Source organism: Tupaia chinensis, unplaced genomic scaffold, assembly GCF_000334495.1.
Source record: "Tupaia chinensis unplaced genomic scaffold, TupChi_1.0 Scaffold144426_1, whole genome shotgun sequence".
NCBI classification, from domain to species: domain Eukaryota; kingdom Metazoa; phylum Chordata; class Mammalia; order Scandentia; family Tupaiidae; genus Tupaia; species Tupaia belangeri.
Window position 1 is genome coordinate 1,975,845 of NW_006204286.1, and position 16,336 is coordinate 1,992,180.

The following is a 16,336-nucleotide window of genomic DNA, read 5'->3' on the forward strand; positions in this document are numbered from 1 at the left end:
GAATGCCCTGAGCTCTGAAAGGAGTTTGGGATTTTTGAGTCCATTATGGCTTCTGAAATTGAGGATTAATGGGGCCTAAGACTCCAAAAACTCCCCTTAGACATCTGGCAATCTCACTGGACAAGCCTCAGGTAACCTTTAAAGTGACAAATAATATTGAAGTGTATTTGTTTTTATAATTTCTGTCTAAACTAGAGGTTAAGGTTGTTTCTAAAAGTACAATCATAAGAAAAAGAAGCAAGGGAAAATAATAGCAAGCAAAAGTGCCATAAATAGAATGATATAAGTTGGGCTTTTGGGTTCAATTTCATGGCTATGAAGCCCCTACCACCCCTAGCCAGGGCACCCACTTCTAATCCCAATGCTAATCAGGAAAGAAAGTGTCCAAGCATCTCCATCTCTGCATCTCCTGTCCCTTCACATAGCACACAAGAGTGCCACACTATTTTTCATTTTTAACCCAATTTCATTTTCTACAACTTGATTTCTCTTTTCTTTTCCTCTTTATTTGGTTCTAGTTCTTTCATTCTTTTTTTTCTTTTCTCTTTCTTCCTATTTCTATTCCTTACTTTATTTTACCTTACTTTCCTGTTTTACTGATCAACACTTACCCACTGACTAAGAAAGACTAGGTGCATAGTAGCTAAACATCTGAACATTGTAAGTTTTAGAGAATTCTTTGCGCCTCACTGTAGTGATTGCAAAGAGAGTAAAATTCTCCTTTATAAATCTGATTTCAAAACTCATCCTGTGATTGTCACACTGGAGGAAACATTAGAAGGGAGAAAATAGCACATACACAAAAAAACATTCACAATAAGACAAACACATGAACTCATCATTGCAGAATCCTTCAACAAATTAGCCAAAATTGAATACATGAACACATGACTGAAAATCGGAGAGCCTCAAGGATGAGAGAATCAAGTAACTCATTTTCAATGAGAAAAAAAATATGATATTACTGAAATGTCAGAAAAAGAATTTAGAATGTTTATAGTAACAAAATTCTATGAGATTCAAGAGAAAAGAGATGTTGAGCATGAAGGGATAAAGAAATCCTTCAACAATATGAAAGAATTGGACACCATAAAAAAATAACTGTTAGAGATGAAGGGTATGTTACAGGAAATTAAAACCTCCCCTGAAAGTATTAAAAGCAGGTAAAAAAAAAAAAAAAAAAAAAAAAAAAAAAAAAAAAAAAGCGGGTAAAAACAGCAAAAAAAATACAGAAGACTGAATCTTGGAAGTAGAGGACAAAACCTCTGACCTACAAAAAATATCAAAAACACTGAGAAAATAGCCAAGAAAATTGAGGATAATACATGAGAAATACTAGATACCATGAAATGTCCAAACATCTAAATAACTGGTACCCAAGAAGGTGAAGAAACTAATAAGGGCACTGATAATCTATTCCACAAAATTCTGGAAGAAAACTTTACAAGTCTAGAGAGGCACTCAAATATCCAAATGCAAGAAATGCAAAGAACCCCAAGTAGGATTAATCCAAAAAGATCCTCTCCATGGCACATCATAGCTAGATTGGACAAAAACACAAAGACAAGATACTAAGAATGGGGGAACCAGCAGTTAGCGTAATGGCTATGTCACTGGACTCCCACGTAGTCGACCGTGGTTCATGTCCTGGACCCGGTGGCTTAAAACTCACGCCAGGCATGTGTGCATGTGTGTCCAAGATCCTGAGAGGAGAATGGAGGAGAAGGGATTGCGGTGTGACCATCCCCCCTGGGGGGTGATTTCTCGCTTTCTCTCTCTCTGTCTCTCTCTGTCTGTCTGGTAAGCGTACCCACCCTATAGTGAAAACCTCTCCAAAAAAAAAAAAAAAAAAAGATACTAAGAATGGCAAGAGAGAAATGGCAAATCACTTACAAAGGCTATCCCATCAGGCTAATACCAGATCTCTCATAGGATACAATGCAAGCAAGGAAAGATGGGGAAATATATTCAAAGTGTTAAATGAAAAACAATTTCAACCAAGAATACTATACCTGCAAGATTAACCTTCATATGGAAAAAGAAAATAAAAACATTTTCAGATAGACAAAATCTGAAAGAATTTACCAACTCCAGACCAGCTATCAAGAAATTCTGAAAGGAGTACTATACCAAGTAAAGTAAAGAGAGAAAGACAACAATAAGAGAACAAAAAACAACCAAGTATATGGCCAACTGAATGGTAGAGACAAGTATAGAAATATTGATAATAACATTGAATGTTAATGGGTTAAATTATCTGATCAAGAGACACAGACTGGCTGAATGCATTAAAAATCAGAATCCCAAATCTGCTGCCTACAAGAAACCCATCTCATGGATAAAGACATACAAAGACTAAAAGTAAAGGGCTGGAAAAATGTATTCCATGCAATTGGAAACCAAAAAAGAGTGAGAGTTGTTATGCTGATTTTGGACAAAATAGGCTTTAAGAAAAAAACATACAAAGAGAAAAAGGACATTATATAGTAGTAGAAGGGCTAATTCACCAAGAAGATACAGTATTTATAAATATCTACACACCCAACTCAGCAGCACCTAAGTATGTAAAGGAAAGACTGCTGATCTAAAAGATCTAAAAGGAGAGATAGGTTGTAATGCAATAATTGTTTCAGATCTCTACACCCCATTATCTCCTTTAGACAGGTCAACAAGACAATTAGCAAAGAGATTCTGGACCTAAATGACATAAATCAGATGTACTTGACAGACATCTATAGAAATTTCTACCCAAAAACCCCAAAGTATACATTTTCTCAGACCTGCATGGTACTTTCTCAAAGACTGACCACATGATATGGCACAAAACCAGTCTTTATAGTTTCAAAGGCATAAAAATGATATTCACCAACTTCTCCAAACATGAAATAATTAAACTTGAATTGATCTCAGGAAAAACCCTCAAAAATACACGAATACATGGAAACTAAATAACCTACTTTCAAATGACTTCATGAATACTGAGGAGATTAAGACTGAAATCAAAATATTCATGTAAACAAATTATAATGAGTACACAAGTTTCAATAACTTATGGGATACTGCAAAAGCAGTCATAAGAGGGAAGTTCATAGCAATTAGTGCTCAGAAGAAAAAGATGAAAAGGTTTCAAAAGGATAGCCTTTCATCTTGCCTCAGGGAATTGGAAAAACAACAAAAAAGTCCAAAAAATGCCAGCAGAAAAGAAATAATAAAGATTCAAGCAGAAATAAATGAAAAAGAAAATAAGGAAACTATACAGAGAATAAATCAAAGCAAAAGCTGGTTCTTTGAAAAGATAAACAAGATTGACACCCCTTTAGCTAGACTAAGCAAGAAGAATAGAGAAAGGAACCAGATAAATGAAATTTGCAATGCATCAGGCAACATTACAACAGACATAATAAAAATACAAAACATCATTAGAGGATATTGAGCAACTACATGCCAATAAAGAAGAAAACCTGGATGAGATGGACAAATTCCTGGGCACATATAATCTACCAAGCTTGACTCAGGAGGACATAGAAAGCCTGAATAGACCTATAACAAGCAATGAGATTGAATCAATAATAACTAGCCTCCCACCAAAGAAAAGCCCAGGTCACAATGGCTTCAATGCTGACTTTTACAAAACTTTTAAAGAAGAGGTAACCCCCATTCTACTCACAATGTTTTCTAGAGATCCAAAAGGAAGTAATCCTTTCAAATTCATTCTATGAAGTCTCCTTTACCTTCATCTCCAAAATGGATAAGGATATGACAATAAAGGAAAACTACAGACCCATATCTCTGATGAATACAGATGCAAAATATCTTAACAAGATACTTACTAAGCATACTCAACAGCATATAGAAAAGGTGATTTATGATGACCAGATAGGCTTTATCCCATGGATGCAAGGGTGGTTGAACATATGCAAAACCATAAATGTTATACACCATACTAACAGAAAAATAAATAAAAACCATATGATCATTTCCATTGATGTGGAAAAATCATTTTACAAAATCCAACATTCCTTTATGATTAAGACTTTCAATAAAATTGGCATAGAAGGATCATTCATCAGCATAATAAGAGCCATCTATGAGACCTATAGCTAACATTATACTGAATGGGGAAATGCTCAAATCATTTCCACTAAAAATTGGTACAAGGCAAGGCTGCCCATTTTCATTGCTCCTATTCAATATAGTACTGAAACTCCTACCCAATGTGATCAGACAAGAGAAAGAAATAAAAGGCAACCAATAGAGAAAGAAGAGCTGAAATTATCTCTGTTTTCAGATGACATGATTGTATCCATAGATTACCCCATGGTATCCACAAGAAAATTTCTTGAAGTAATAAATGCAAACAGCAAAGTGGCAGGATACAAAATTAACTTACAAAAATAAATAGCATTTCTATATACAAACAACAAGCAAACAGAGATAGAACTGTAGAAAGTAATCACATTTATCAGAGCCACAAGAAGTATAAGATACCTAGGAATAAAAATAACCAAGGAAGTCAAACACCTCTACAAGGAAAACTATGAAAACCTTAAAAAGGAAATCAAAAAGGGCACAAAAAAAGTGGAAGGACTTACCATTTTCCTGGATTGATAGATTTAATATAATCAAAATGTCAATTAGAACTGTAGAAAGTAATCACATTTATCAGAGCCACAAGAAGTATAAGATACCTAGGAATAAAAATAACCAAGGAAGTCAAACACCTCTACAAGGAAAACTATGAAAACCTTAAAAAGGAAATCAAAAAGGGCACAAAAAAAGTGGAAGGACTTACCATTTTCCTGGATTGATAGATTTAATATAATCAAAATGTCAATAATACTCAAATTAATCTTCATTTTTGTTTGGAGAGGTTTTTGCTATAGGGCGTGTGTGCTTGCCAGAAAGACAGAGAGAGACAGAGAGATAGAAAGTGAGAAATCACTTCCCACAGGGCCCCCCCCAGGGGATGGCCACACCATGATCCTTTCTCCTCTATTCTCCTCTCCAGATCTTGGGCATGTATGCACATACTCCCGGCTTGAATTTAAGCCACCAGGTCTAGGACTCAAACTGTGGTCAACTACATGGGAGTCCAACAACATAGCCATTACCTCATCTACTGGCCCTAATCTACATATTTAATGCAATCCCTATAAAATTACAAGAGACATTATTCACAAATCTAGAATAGACAATCATATAATTTTTCTGGAATTATAAAAGACCTCATATTCCTAAAGCCATCCTGTGCAAGAAGAGGGGAGAGAGTGGCATCTCACTTGCTGACCCCAAAATATTTTACAAAGCTGTGATAATCAAAACAGTATGATATTGACACAAAAACAGACATGAGGACCAATGGAAGAGTAGAGATCCCAGAAATAAACCCCAAAATATACAGCCAACTCATCTTTGACAAAAGGTACCAGCCAATCTAGTGGGAAAAGGAAAACTCTTTAGCAAATGGTGCTGGAAAAACTGAATATCCACCTGCAGAAAGATGAATCTGAACCCCTGTCGCCATTAACAAAAATCAACTCAAAATGGATCAAAGATCTGAACCTAAGGCCGCAAACTATAAAACTATCGGTGGAAAACACAAGGGAAACTCTGGGAGACATTGAGGTAAGCAAAGACTTCTTAAACAAGACCCCCAAAGCACAGGCAATAATCCCCAAAGTAGACAAGTGAGATTACATCAGATCAAGAAGTTTCTGCACAGCAAATGTCACAGTAATTAGTGTGAATCACCAACCCTCAGAATGGGAGAGAATTTTTGTTATCTGTGCTTCACATCAGGGACTTAAAGCCAGAATACACAGGGAACTCAAGCAGCTTACCCAGAAAAAAATGATTAACCCAATTAAAAGATGGGAAAATGAGCTGTATATATAACTCTCTAAGGAAGACATATGAACAGCCAAAAAGCATATGAGAAAATGCTCAACATTCCTCATCATAAGGGAGATGCAGATCAAAACCACAATGAAATACCACCTAACTCCAGCCAGAATGGTAAAGATTAAAAAAATAAAATATAAATGCTGGAGGGGATGTGGTGAAAGGGGAACTTTCCTACATTGTTAGTGGGAATGTAAATTGGTCCAGCCAGTGTGGAGAAAAATAATGGAGGTTCCTCAAAGATTTTCAAATAGAACTACCATGTGAACCAGCCATTCCACTCCTGGGTATCTACCCAAAGTACAGGAGAAGATTCAGTTGGAAAACTGCTTGCACAACTCTATTTATTGCAGCATTATTCATGATTGCTAACACATTGAACCAACCCAAATGTCCACAAACATGAATTGAAAAAGTTTAGCACATATACTCCATGGAATACTTTTCAGCCATTAAAAAAAAATTAAAAAAATAAAAAACAAGAAGGCCCTGGAATTTGATAGAATGTGGACGAATATGGAAGATTTGTTACTGAGTGAAGCAAGTCAGGCTATGAAAAAGAAACGTTGTCTGTCTCCACTTAACATATACCAACTGTCTGCACTCTATGGTAGAGACTGAAAGACTGGAGGACATAAAAGCATTAAAAATTGTTTTTGACACTAGAGACAAAGTGGAAGGAGAGTGTAGAAGGGGAAGAGCATAAAAAAGAAAATTTGGGGAAAAAACAGGTAGGTAAGATATTTGTGGGACACAGATATGGTTTACTATCTGTTGAGGATGTATATAGTATTCTCAACTGGGCTGGACTGAGGTGTATATCATGCTGGGAAAATTCTCTTTACAATCTAAATTATGTATATAGATTGAATGTATAACTAATAAGAAGAAAGAAAGAAAAAAGAGAAAAGAAAAAAAGAATGTTACAGTGGTAAAAGTATAGTTTTAGTAAAAAGGTTATAAAATTAATGCTTTGTTTATTACTATTCTACAGCTGGTTGTACTAATGTGCTGTCTGTCATAATTCTGGATATTAACTTTAAGCCTTATTATAGCTAAATTCCTTTGTCTATTACATCATTATTTTAACGAACTGCTCTTCTCATTTAAAATCAGTCAAGGTACAAATGTCGGTAGGGACAGTCTCCAGAGAACACCCATCATGACTTGTAGCATGGGCCTCTAGATAGATCTCTGGTAGAGGATCCTTAACCTCTGTCCCCTCCATCATTGCCCAATTTCAGCATGAAGAAGTCAGAATGGCCTTGATCTTTTTGCCCTAACAGCAGTTAGAGATTCTGCTACAGAGGAAGAAATGAAGTAGGAGACAGGGATCCTAAAAATAAAATCAAGGTATGTGTGTAAGATGGAGTCACAAAATGGCTAAGTTTTGAGATGGAGGCAGTGATGGCTCAGTGATTGACCTACGAAGCATGACCTTGACCTAAAACAGGCTTTTTCCATGCCCCACCACATTTCAGGAAGAAGATAATAGTTTTGATGGCCCAAAGCTTCTAGACAAAGAATCTCCTGACCTTGGTACTCACTCCAAAATTAGGAAAATAAGTGGACCCATTTAGCATGACCCCCCCACTCCTCCACCAGGAGAGGAATGCATGCACAAGTCCCACCTAGAACAAGTCTGAAAGAATCCCTTCCTGACCCAACCCTTTGCCTCAGTTCTTCCTTGGCAACCCATTTTCTGATACCCTTCTCTTCTTGGGAGCTCTGTTTTTCCTTCCCTTTCCTTTAATAAATTCCCTACTTTGTTAATAAATTCCAAGCATTGCTAATACCTATTATGTGTCTGAGACTCTAATTCATCCTGAGCATAGGACAAGTACCCATGTTTCACTGCAAGTGCCAGCCAATCACCTCTGCCTCCCCGTGCTCTTGCATCATACTCATACTCAAGCATGTCCACGTTACTGTGATGAATTACATTATTTCCTTTAAGACAGAGATTTCTTCCGTCACAAAGCCTTTTCTGACTTCCCTCAGTCTATGTTGAAACTATTTTTATGAAAAACAATGAAAACGTATACTCTCCTTGTGTGTTTTTTATTGTCTGTCTTACTTCTTAGATCTGTGAGATCCAAGTGTTATTCTTAGAACTGTGAGCTCCAAAAATTCAGAAACCATGTTTGCTTGGCTCACATCAGAACCGGTCCTTGTGCCTTGCCCATTACTTGTTCAATAAATACAAATGCAAAGTTTCTTTTGTGATTGGTGGCATTTCCAGATATCAGACCATCTGAACTCCAGTACTCATTATACAGGCTTGTGAAGGAAGATGAAGGTTTAAAAAAAGAAACATGCTATGGAATGAGAACACAATCTGGAAGTTAATTACACAAACTCCTGATAACAATTTATCTCTTTGGGGCAGTAGCAGTATGGAATCGTAGTTACAAGTGTAGATTTTGCAACTAAAAATTCTATATTAATATATTGCTTGTGGGAGTATGAATTGATACTTTAGAAATTGTTTAGTATGATCTACACTTACACCAACCACAAATTCTCTTTCTAGATTATATACTCAATATAAACGAGAGAGAAACTCTGCCAAAAGATTTATGCAAAACTGTTCATAGCAGCCTAATTCATAACACTAAAGTAGGAAAATCCCAGATGCCTCAAAACACAAAAATGAATTAAAATGATATATTTAGATAATGGGATGCTCAAAGCAATAAAAAGAAAAAATACTAATGATATGTACGACTGCATGAATTAGTATCAAAATGTATGTGCAATAGAAGAAACAAAAAGTTTATCTTAGTGTATGATTTTTATTTTATTTATAGTAGTTTTGAGAAGAGATCAAAGCGATTTCTGGAATTAAAATGTGCACATCTTAGTGATGACATTATTCGATCTACCCGCATATATCTAGCTATAGCAATTAATCATATCTCTATTGCCTGAAGCTATATTCCCAGTTCTGAAAAAGTGCACGAACCCATTGCCCATATTTTGAGTTAACAAGAAAAAAATCAGTTCTAGAAGAAGCAGTTAAATAGTACAATCTTGCCAAGTTCAGAAAGAGATGTTCTTCTGTCTTTTCACAAATTTGGAGGTTCCAACCACAAAAGTTAGATTCTGTTAGATGTACATAGCTGCCTTATATCTAAGTTGACTTTTTAAAAGCTGTGTGCTATAATAATCTGGTTCATTACGTCATTTTTTGACTATGTTTTGACACCCTGATATCATTATGATAGAAACTTTCTGCCTAAAGCAAAGATGTCTCCCCCCGCCCAGAGATATTTTTGCTGTAGGGCATGCACGATTTCTGGAGAAACAGAGAGAGACACAGAGACAGAAAGCGAGAAATAAACGCCAGGGGGGATGGCCACAGTACAATCCCTTCTCTTCCATTCTTTTCTCAGGATTTTGGGCACACACACAAACTGAGTTTTATTAAGCTGCTTGTTCCAGGACTCGAACCATGATCAACTAACTACCTGGGAGAACCATCTTCTGGCCCTCAAACAGTCACTAATCTTTATGTCCCCAAATCAAGGGCTGATTAAAAAAAAAAGTTTGAACTTCTAATGATAGATTAGTGACTGTAACCTGAAATCCTTCATAAACACAAAGAAAAATCCTATGGAAAATTAAGTTTTAGAAACGAGTCCATTAAGTATTTATAGCAAAGATGCCAATTTCCAAAATACAGATTGTTCTTATTTCCTCTTTCCAGAAAGTCCAATACAACTGTGACAGGGTTATGATTATTATTTATAAGATTAGTCAAGGGACCAGCAGTTAGCATAATGGCTATGTCGCCAGATTCCCATGTAGTTGATCATGGTTCAAGTCCCGGACCCGGTGACTTAAAACTCACATTGGGCACATGTGTGTGCATGCCCAAGATCCTGAGAGAAGAATAGAGGAGAAGGGATTATAGTGTGGCCATCCCCCGGGGGGGGATTTCTTGCTTTCTGTCTCTCTCTGTCTTTTTGGCAGGCAAGCACACGCGCCCTATAGCACAAACTGATTTTCCCTATGGCAAAAACCTCTCCAAAGGGAAAAAAAAAATTAGTCAAGTCTCAAGGCAAAAATAATTATCTTACCTGAAAATGTGCAAGAAGAATCAATGTGGTATTAAGTTAAGAGAAGGAAAGTGATAAATCACCCCCTCCAGAGTGGTGGCCATGCTGCAGTCCCTTTTCTTCTATACTCCTCTCTGGATTTGGGGCATGTATGCACATGCTTGGCATGATTTTAAATTGCGAAGTCTGGGTCTTGAACCACTTTTGGACATAGGGGAATTCAACATCTCAACCATCAAGCCACCTGCTGGCTTCCTACACAGCAACACTTTTTAATATCATTCCCAATCCTACTAGTTCCTAAATATCCATAAGGCCTGTAAAATTACCTACCTTACTAATACCTACCAAGGGAGACTTGTGCAGGGCTTGAATACTTTCATGCATAAGGAAAGGACAAGTGAAAATAATATTTTGAATTACTAAAGCCTAAGTGAAATTGAAACCAAATGATGTCCCATGTTTCCTATTGCTTTACATATTTGTTGGTTATAAATAAGTAATTATGTCATATGTGTGTGTGTGTATGTGTGTGTGTGTGTGTGTGTGTGTGTGTGTGTGTCTTATAAACCATGGATTGGATAATCTTTAATGTTTTCAATTTCAAAATTCAGTGAGTTTCTAAGTCCTATAAGTTTTATATAACAGAAATCAACAGCTATGAAAGTGTATTTATTAATATTATTGTTATCATTAATATCATAATTTAATTCTCCATAGGTTTACTATTTAAAACCTACTATTTCATGTTTCATACATGGATAATCACAGTACAACTTGATAGATAAAATTTTTTATCTTGTTTTAAATTTTATAAATTTAATCATGATACATCACTTTCCTTCTAAGTTTAATTTTTCCAACATGAATACATTTCGTACAGTTCAGTTGAGGATACAAAACACATTATCAACAGATAATGACACATTTCTGTGTCTCATAAATGTCTTGCCTCTCTATTTTTCTCCTTAATTTCTTTCCTTACACTCTCCCCCTTCTCCCAACCTTTTCTCGCATTGTCTCCAGAATTTATAATCATTTTCAATGCTTCTATGTCCTCTAATCTAAGTTTCCGCAATGGAGAGTGGTCAGTTGGTACATGTAGGTGGAAACACAGAATGTCTCTCTTTCATAGCCTGGATTCCTTGACTCGGTAGTAAATCTTCTATATTAGTCCACTTTCTATCAAATGCCAGGGTCTTCACCTGTGTTTCCCAGCTGTGTTGTATTCCATAGAGTATATGTGTCACACTTTCCAATCCATTCATCTGTTTGTGAACATTTGAGTTGGTTCCAAGTTTTAGCAATTGTGAATAATACCACAATAAACATAGATGTGCAAGCACTTTTTCTGACTGAGTGTTCTCCTATCCTTTAGGTAGATACCCAGGAGTGGAATTGCTGGATCATATGGTAGTTCTATTTGTAGGTCTTTGAGGAACCTCCATATCATTCTCCTCAGAGGCTAGACAAATTTACATTCTCACTAGCAGTGTAGGAGAGTTCCCCTTTCACCACATCTCTGCCAGCATTTACCATTTATTATTTTTTCTTAGAGGTTTTAGCTATAGGGCATGTGAATTCACCAGAAAGAGAGAGACAGACAGAAAGTGAGAACTCATCCACTAGGGGGTATGGCCACACTGCAATCCCTTCTTCTCCATTATCCCCTTGGGATCATGGACATGCACACACATGCACCTGGTGTGAGTTTAAGCCACCAGGTCCAGGACTTGAACTGTGGTTGACTACATGGGCATCCAGTGACATAGCTATTATGCCATCTGTTGGTCCCATTTATTGTTTTTTCTTTTTTTTTTTTTTTAATTTTTGCCATTCTGATTGTGGTTAGGTGGTATCTCATTGCGGTTTTGATCTGCATCTCCCTTATGTTGAGGGATGTCAATCATTTTTTCATACGCTTTTGGGGTGTTTGTTTGTATGTCTTCCTTAGAGAATTTTTTATTCAGCTTCCTTTCTTGTCTTTTAACTGGGTTAATCTTTTTTTTTTTCTTTTGATAACCCACTTGAGTCCTCTGTGTATTCTGATTATCAGCTCCTTATCTGAGGCATACAAAAATCTTCTCCCTTCCAACACTACATTGAAAAGGAGTGGAGAAAGTGGGCACCCTTGCCTCATTCCACTTTTTAACTGGAAACACTTTTAGGTTTTCTCCATTAAATGTAATGTTAGTTTATCATATATGGTTTTTATTGTGTTGAGGAATATGCCTTCTATGCCAATGTTTCTGAGATTCTTAAAGCTGAAGGGATGTTATATTTTATCAAATGCTTTTTCTGCAATTGATATGATCATATAGTTTTTAATCTTTACTTCTGCTACTTTTCTGTTAACATAGTGTATTACAATTATGATTTTGCATATGTTGAACCACCCTTGCATCTCTGGAATAAAGCCTATCTGGTCATGATAAATAATCTTTTTATATGTTGTTGGATATGATTTGCTAGTATCTTGTTGAGATTTTTTGTATATATATTCATCAGGGATTATTTTTTTTTTTGGAGAGGTTTCCGCTATAGGGCATGTGCGCTTGCCAGACAGACAGAGAGACAGAGGGGATGGCCACGCCGCAATCCCTTCTCCTCCATTCTCCTCTCGGGATCTTGGACACACACGCACATGCGTCTGGTGTGAGTTTTAAGCCTCCGGGTCTGGGACGCAAACCGTGGCGACTACATGGGAATCCAGCGACATAGCCATTACGCTAACTGCTGGTCCCCATCAAGGATATTGGTCTCTAGTTTTCCTTTCTTCTTGCATCCTTATCTGTTTGGGAGTGATGAAGATGGAGGCTTTATGAAATGAATTTGGGAGGATTGCTTCCTTTTGAATCTTTAGAAATAATCTGAGAAGAATGGGGGTTACCTCTTCTTTAAAAGTTTTGTAGAATTCAAAAGTGAAGCCATAAGGACCCGGGCTTTTCTTTGTTGGGAGATTATTTATTACTGATTCAAATTCATTGATTGTTATGGTTCTATTCAGGTTTTCTATGTCCTCCTGAGTCAACCTTGGTAGATTATATGTGTCCAGAAATTTGTCTAGCTCATCTAGGTGTTCTTGTTTGTTGGCATAGAGTCCCTCATAGTATCTTCTAATGATGTTTTGTATTCCTATTATGTCCATGGTCATATTGCCTGTTTCATTGTGAATTTCATTTATCTTGTTCCTTTCTCTCTTCTTCTTAATTAGTCTGACTAATGATGTGCCAATTTTATCTTTTTCAAAAACCAGCTTTTGCTTTCATTTATTATCTGTATAGTTTGTTTATTTTCCATTTCATTTATTTCGGCTTGAATCCTTATTATTTATTTTCTCTTGGCATTTTTGGATTTTTTTTCATTCCCTGAGGCAAGATGTTAGGTCGTCAATTTGACACTTTTCCATCTTTTTCTTAAGTGCACTAACTGCTATGAATATCCCTCTTAAGATTGCTTTTGCAGTGTCCCACAGATAAATGATGGAAACTAGTGCATTCATTATCATTTGTTTCCATGAATCTTTTGATTTCAGTCTTTACCTCTTCAGTACTTTCAATGTCATTCAGGAGCAGGTTATTTATTTTCCACTAATTGCGTATTTTCGAGGATTTTTCCTAGAATTGATATCAAGTTCAATTCCATCATGGTCAGAGAAAATGCTGGATATAGTTTCTATGTCTTTGAATCTGGGAAGGCTTTTTTTATTCCCTATCATGTGATCAGTATTCAAGAAAGTACCATATGGAGGTTAGAAAAATGTATATTTTGTGGTTTTGAGGAAAGTTCTATAGATATCTATCAAGTCCATCTGATTTATGGTTGCATTTAGGTCCTGAATCTCTCTGTATTTTTTTTTTGTCTTATTGATCTGTCTAATGGAGATAATGGGGTATTGAGGTCCACGACAATTATTGTGTTGCAATCTATCTATCCTTTTAAATCTAGCAATCTTTCCTACAGAAATTTGGGTGCTCCTGAATTTTGTTGTTCTTTTGTAGGTCAGAGATTTTGTCTTTTATGTCCAAGATTTGATCGTCTGCATGATCTAATCTGCTTTTAATACTTTCAAGGGAGATTTTGATTTCCAGTATTAAAGCCTTAATCTCTAACAGCTTTGTTTGATTATTTTTTTAATTGTGTCTATTTCTTCTTTCAAATTGTGGAAGGACTTCCTCATCTCCTGAAGCTTGTTGTTCTTTACTCTTCTGGAGTTCATTGTCTCTTATCTCTTGTATCTTATTAAGTGTTGCCTCTATGTATATTCTGAATTATTTATTTGACATTTACACAAGTTCCATTTTACTTTCTGTGGTTGATAAGGAATTTTTTTTGAGAGAGATTTTCGCTGTAGGGTGCTTGCCAGGCAGACAGAGAGAGACATAGAGACAGAAAGCGAGAAATCACCCCCCAGAGGGGATGGTCACGCCTCAATCCCTTCTCCTCTGTTCTCCTCTCAGGATCTTGGGCATGCACGCACACGAGCCCGGCATGAGTTTTAAGTCACCGGATCTGGGACTATGTGGGAATCCAGCGACATAGCCATTACGCTAACTACTGGTTCCCAGGAATTGTTATTTTCTCTTGGGGGAGACATATTTTCTTGGTTTCTCATAGTTTTTGTGTCTCTGCAGTGGTTTCTAGTCATCTGATGGATTATAGGTTTCTTCTTATTATCTTAGTTAATTTTGAGCTTTCAAAGGAGTGCAGGAGGATGTCATGTGTGATATCTTTGTAGCCCTGTCTCCCTGACACTCACTCTGTAACTTGAACTTTTCTTGCTGGGACTGGGTGTTCCAAATGCCTCCCAGATTCTGGAGAATAGTTACACGAGGTGCTGAACTGCAGGGTTTCAACTGAGAAAGAATGTATGGGTCATGCTTCAGAAAACTATAAATTCTATGATGAATGGGAAGGAATGGAGTTTCCAAAGTGGTCTCTGGTCTCTGTCTGGATGTTTGCTACTGCTACACAGGAGGTTTGAAGAATGGTAGGGTGGAAGTTATAAGCAAGAGGGACTCTTGATACATAACTTAAGAGGTGAGGCCTTTTAAAACTGGATGGAATTTGAATTATAATAATTACCCATGGAGTCCAGGTAGGAAAAATTTGTGATTATTGAAATTGACATAATTCTATAGTCCTGACATATTTTTGTACACTGAAAACTAATCTCCTTTTACATTCATTAAAATGTAGAATAATAATGCAAAAATAAATAGAAATATGGCATACAATCTACACAAGTATAATTTCAAACTTACAAAATAAAAACATTCTGCAATTTTAAATATCATTGAAGAGAAATTCAAAGTTCTATGACAAATGGTGAGAGAAAAATGAAGGCAGAGGTTAAGTATAATTCCAGTAGAGAAAGATGATAGTCAACAAATCTTCCTGATTTTTTTTTCTTTTGTTTGTGCTTATATTGTAGAAAAGTCTCAAAAACATAGGTGAGGAAGCTTTTAAACCTACTATTCTTGATTGATAGCCTAGCTCAAATCACAATGGCTTTTAAAATCAAAAAGGAGAGAAAGTGAATCTTGAGAGGAAAAGATATTTGGCAGCATTTTTCTACTTTTTTACATAAAACAGTAAAATACCTCGTCTTTGACTCCAGAGCTCTACTCAGAGCTCTTGGCTTCAGAATCCTAAAGCAGTTAAATAAGATGTAACCAGAACACTTATCTTAAAAAGTAATACATTCGTAGGGAAAAAAATAGGGAAAGTAATATTTATTTTGCTCAATTTCTTTACAGTGAGCCACAAGAAGTATCAATCTAACCACTATTCTTTCAGGAATAACACTATTAAGACCTGGCATAAGTGTTTTTTAAGTCTTTGAAACTGAAACAAGTGTGAATGATTTCAGGTCTTTATCTGTGGTGAATTTTTTTTTTACTATTAGTTTTATACCATAGGGGAGGTATGAGTCAATGCCTAGAGTTTACACTAACCAAAATGATATGAACATTCTGTTAAAGATCTATATATTTCATTTTTTGAGCTCATCTATAGATTATGTTAATTTTAATATGTTGTTTTCCAATAATGACAGAATAGGTATTTTTTTACTTGTGTTTTAGGACTAGCTGCCATTTCGTTTATTTATTTATTTAAACAAAGAAAAGGATGCTATTGAGACCAGCAGTTTGCATAATGGCTATGTCACTGGACTCCCATGTAGTCGACCGCGGTTCACGTCCTGGACCCGGTGGCTTAAAACTCACGCTGGGCGTGTGTGCGTGTGTGCCCAAGATCTCGAGAAGTGAACAGTGGAGAAGGAATTGCAGCGTGGCCATCCCCCCCGGGGGGGGATGATTTCTCGCCTCCTGTCTCTGTCTGTCTGTCTGGTGAGTGCACGTGCCCTATAG

General features: G+C 36.3%; 1 pseudogene; it reads right to left on the bottom strand.

The window, feature by feature from the left end:
- Positions 1–8,054: 8,054 nt before the first annotated feature.
- Positions 8,055–16,336, bottom strand: part of LOC102493809 (26S proteasome regulatory subunit 4 pseudogene) — a 41,987-nt pseudogene continuing 33,705 nt past the window's right edge.